This window comes from Corvus hawaiiensis, chromosome 6 (assembly GCF_020740725.1).
Source record: "Corvus hawaiiensis isolate bCorHaw1 chromosome 6, bCorHaw1.pri.cur, whole genome shotgun sequence".
Taxonomy (NCBI): domain Eukaryota; kingdom Metazoa; phylum Chordata; class Aves; order Passeriformes; family Corvidae; genus Corvus; species Corvus hawaiiensis.
In genome coordinates this window covers 52675834-52681361 of record NC_063218.1, presented here as the reverse complement: position 1 = coordinate 52681361, position 5528 = coordinate 52675834, and positions in this window count along the sequence as shown.

Below are 5528 nucleotides of genomic sequence, written 5' to 3'. Positions count from 1 at the left end.
GGTTTGCTTATTAAGGACAAGGGAAGCAGCTATCTCAACTATCTTCTGCCTAGGTGCTAGCATTACCTATCTACAGCAAAACTTGGTAGTCTCTCATCTACTTCCCTTCAAAGCTGCAGAACATAATACTTTTTGGAACTGTTTTAAAAGGATCTGCTTCATATATTTCCTGTTTCCAATCTATTAGAAATATTATTTAGTAAACATCAACCTGAGTTATTGTTCAGAGATAGGGATTTATATATTTGCATTTTTATTGAACGTACATGGAAACGTTGCAGAATTATTTCTAGTTGTGCACACTACAAAATAGGGCAAAATATTTAATGCTTAAGAAAGCAAATTGAAAGCTTAAGGGACAGAAATTTTTTTTTACCTTCTTTTGCAACATTGCACAATTAACACTGGTGATGTATGAAGTGAATGGGGGCTTGTTTCTCTGCTCTTAAGTGTTTCATATTCTCTGTGGAGCAGAATTCTAGAATTGATAGTCCAGAATAATATCTTGTCATTCTCCTAAGCAATATAAGTGAATATATTTTGCATGAAAAAATGTTGTATTTTGCATATATTCATATTAAGTGAAATTCTTACTTTAATAACATTTCAGGGCTGAAAATTATTCAGCAAAACACATGCAAATATTTTATATTGGAGAGTTTCTTTGGACTCTAGACAGCAGAGCAATATAGCTTGTCTTTTCTTCTCCATCTGGGAATAGCTTCTACCCACCGAGTGGAATATTTACTCCTATGAAAGGTGCCTTTTTCTTTAATAGGGAAGTTTGAGCATAATTTTTTGCAGATTTTGGTTTTGGATTAAAATCTGTCTAAACCAGACACCTTGTTTTCCTGAGCACGCAGAGGAAAATCTTAGCATGGAACATATTGGTTCCAGGAATCCTGCAGTCATCACTTTATAAATGTGCTTGATCTCAGGCTTGAACAAGGGGGACCAAGCCATGATTTAAGATCATATTCTGCTATCCAAAAGTGAAATTCTGTCTCCAGCAAGTTCAGTGGAAACTTCGTTATTGGTCTCAGTGGGGCCAAATTTTATTTTTGTTGAAGTATTGAGAACCTTGAAAGCAATTTAGACTGGGAGAGAAGGTGGGGACTGGGGACAAATTGCTTTTGACCTTTTTATTTTAGAAATTTAACAGAGACCATTGGCTCATTTCTGCCAGTACTTCCCAACACCTATCAGAAAATGTATTTTCTCTGAGTCACTATTAATTTTATATCATGGCATTTTATTTTATTATGAGAGACAGGGTTCCAAGTGGTGTGATTTATAGGACATGCATACCTGGGTAGATACTGCCTCCTGTTTTCTCTCCTCTATAACCCAAAACAAAGAGCCTTAAAGGGATATATTAAAATCAAGGCACCTGCTCCTAAAATTTGACTGACTTTAACAAAACCAGAAGGAGGTAGGTAAACATTTCCAAAGGCCTATGATTAATTTGATGAGCTCATTCAATGCCTGTAAGTTGGGCTCTGCGGACACTCATAAGGATTTCTGATTAGTGTCATCGTGCCCCATATAAATCTATTTTCTCAGGAGTTTATATCTCGGTCATAAAAACTTGTCCTGCAGTGAAAGGTCTTGGCCTACTGGCAGAATTATTACTATTCTTACTCCATTCGAAAAGCAATCTTTGCATCTTGTCCCCATCCTCTAGAAGCAATCTTTTTTTCTTTTTTTCTTTTGTGTATGATGCAGCCCCAATCCATTTGTTTGGTAATTTAATTAGGTAATATTAATCAGTGTACATATCCTTTCTTACACCGATTGTTGTGGACTGAACAGATATAACCTTGTTACTGTTACCTGGCTGCTTGTGTTGACCCCTGGCAGACTTAGTCCACAGGGCCCTCACTTGAGAAAATCTGTCAGCATCTGCCTGAATTTCTGTTTTCGGTTTCAGATTTGGGCTCCCTGAATCAGGATGACTCTTTAAGATACAATGAGGAATCAAATTTTGTATTTAAGTGTCTTCCCAAGAGCTACAAGAGGTCACACCATTTTAAGACTTCACATACGGGTTCTTCAGCTGTGGCCCAGAGCCTTTTCAGGCCTGGTTATCTGAAGTTTTGTATATGTTGAATGTGGCCCACAGGTCTGTTAAAGAGCACAGATGATATTTGACAGGATCTACAAAACAGATGAAAGAGTGACTAATTTATTTTGAGACTGGCCAGAGCCTGCTGCTTAGAGTAAGTACAGGTACCACCTTGACAGCTATTGCTGTGTCTGCTCCTCAGGGAAGAGCAGTACTGGACAGTGCTGCCTTCCGTGTAACAGGTGATGTCTTTGCTGTCCAGGCAAATGAAAACTTTGTTTTTGTTCTGACTGGCCTCCTAGTGGCAGTGATTCCCCTCTGCAGCCAGCTCATGGGAAATAAATTGTTAGTGATTTATGTTTTGGGTTTGTCTATAGAATATTCAGTGAAATTGTTGTTGAGAAAAGCGCTCTGCTATTCCCATTTAAGATCAAGCGTGGGCTTTAGCTAAACCAATGCTTTATTTCTTTGTGGGACTGTTGTGAATCATGCAAAAAAGAAAAATTGCAGAGTGCTTCCCTAAAAGAAATGTAGTGTAGTATCTGATTGCAAGTAGTTAAGAGCAACAGGGTTGAAAAAGTGCTAAAATTGAGGAAGTGAGTAGGAATTGGTAGATGACAATTCCTGGGACAGTTGGGCGTCTGGAGGCAGCACTATTCCCAGCCTGGCCATGCTGGGGCCTGGCTTCTGCCTTCGCAGGAGCAGCAGAGGAGAATCTGCCACGGGGCAGCTGCAGGAAGATCAGTAATCAGATCCCTAATAACTTGAGCGACTGCTGCAGGCACACTTTGGAACAAATAGATTGCACCCTGGCGACACAGTGCAAAGTGATGGTGTGGGTTAGGCAGACCGAAATAACTGGATAGAGTTGAATGAAACTGATTAGTTTTTCGATGCTTCTAGCTGGTCGTGTGCCAAAACTTATTTTCTTTTATCAAGCAATCATAGTTGTGATATATTAAGAATAAACAGTATTATAAGGGAGTTTTCATTAGTAGTAAAAAGGCTATTTCATCTTACTTTTCCTTTTGTTTTTCTCATGTATAATTTTAACTATGACTAACAGTTTATTAGCTACAGCTTTTTTAAAAAAAAAAAAAACAAGAAAAAACCACTCAAACCATACAAAACCAAGGTGGTAATACAATACTTAAATGACCATTTTGGGTTTTTGTGTTGCAGAAAAAATGTTACTCGTTCAGACCTGGTGAGGAAGAGGTGGGAATACATTGGTGGAGAAAGACATACATGGTAAGAATTTGTCACTAAAGAAAAAACATACAGGTCTGTCATCTATGTTAAATGCTGATGGCTCATGGATTAGACTTTATCTGAGGGCTTATTTAGCCTTTGGGTATGGAGTACATCTCTGAGTACAGTGCTAATGGTGATTATTGCTCTGATGGATCATCTGCCCAAAAATAATAATTGAAAGGACTTTCCTGAGTTTGTAACATTAGCTTATCCCATGGGAAAAATGCATAGATGAGAAGATCTCCATTATGAAATGGAGATGTATGGAGCAGTTTCTCTCTTGTTTGGTATTGTCCAGTATTTTGTTTGTTTTTATGAAGGCTTAACAGTAAAACCTGAAATTTTATATCAAACTTCAGCAGAAAAATATAGTTACAGGTGCTTATTGGATTTTGGTTTATAATAACAAAAGTATTTGGCCTGGAAGTGCTTTAGTGATGGATTCAGAACAGCTATCTGGTGGAAGTCAGCTCTGGCAAGGACATAAGAAACACAAGAGTTATTACTGCAGCAAAGTCAAACTCATTTTTGCTTTTTAATTGTTTTTACTGTGTGAACTTACCCTCTTGAAACTATGACTGATAAAAACAAAGGTGTTGTTTCTATAAGGGACAGGATTGTGAAAGTCAACTGAAATATAACCCAGGAGTTTGGTATGAAAATTTTCATTTCAAGGAACAGACACCTAACACTGCTAATTTGTCAGAGATGCTGGGTCTGACCTCTGGTGAGTGAGATCTTTGTGGGTGACATTCAGATGTCTTCACCAAGACATAAGAAATGTAGATATCAAAGGCTGGGGAAGTCACCCCAGATTCACTTTACAGTCAATTGAGGAAAAATGGGCACCTTCAGAGAGTGATTCATCTCAGCCTAAAATAGGCAGGTCAGACAACTTGCCCCCTGGAGATGCCTGTTTCTTGCCATTGAGTGTAGAAAAGCCTACAGTGACAAACTCAGAATTAAATGTGTAACCTTTCCGCGTCTAAAGCTAGGTTAGATGAATCTCACCATGAGGCAAAAAGGACAGGCTCTGCCAGCTGTGCTAGTGGTGAATAACAGCTTCCTGGGGTGCTCCAGTGGGACTGTTTCTGGAAGGAATTGAAAAGGTCTGGCTGAGAAATTCTGGGGGGGTTCCCAAGACGAATGATCCCAATGATGAGTTTTGGGGTTTGTTTAATTTTTAGTTTCACTGGCAGTAGGTAGTTTTATTTTTCTTTTTTTCCCTCCCCCTGTGGAATCCTAAAAATGAAGGTGTGCTTTATTCTGAGTGGTAAAAGTTGCTGTGGGATTTTTTTCAAAAGCCAATGGCTGTCTATTATTTGCTGTCCCATTTCCCTTCCCCATTTGTAGTGTTGCAGAATGTAGATAGACAGTGGCTACCCTGTTAATCCAGTAAGCATAGGGGAAGTGGGTAGAAGCTTGTTAAAGCCTGGCAGTGTGCGCTGGTCTTGGAGGATGTCTGTGAGATTGAAGATCCAGCTACATTTGTGATCAAAATCCTTGCCTGTTTAAAATTAAAAAGACCCAAAAATTCAGAAAGACAGGGGAATGAATTGTTGTGGCTGTTTTATACATTTGCTATTAACAGAGTTAATCCAGGAAGGATATAATATGAAAATATTTAGAGAAAAATTGTGGTTTTGTGTAGTTCACAAACTAGAAAAACAAGATTGCTCAGAAGACCCTTGCTTTAAAAAGAATTGCCCTGAGCACTGAGCTATACTGTGATAGAATATGTTCAGCCTTTTAGGTCACAGGATACTTTCCATGCTGAACTCCTGTAAACACAATTTGAACATAACAGGAGCATGAGGGTTTTTTGCTCCCCAGAAATCCCCAGAAGTGGGAGGACGGAAAAAGTCCCAATAGTATTTACGACTTTTATTTTCTGTTGTTCAGAGAACATACCAAACATAAAATAATTAGAACTTTGTGCTCGAGGTCATACTGGTTCAGTGAATTTATACCTGAGCTGATGTTTTCGGTTACAGAGTGTTCTGAATTTCCTGACAGTCATGGACGTGGTAAAGTGGCTCAATAGTTCAACATGCTTGTAACCTGCTGTTATTTGTTTTTTATTGGGGTTTTTTCATGTCTTGACAAATACTAAAAATAGGACATAGATTGTCCCAAATCTTGACTGTACCAAGTGACTAAAAAAAAAAAATATCTAAGAGACATATAGGAAGGAAGCTTAAACTTTTAC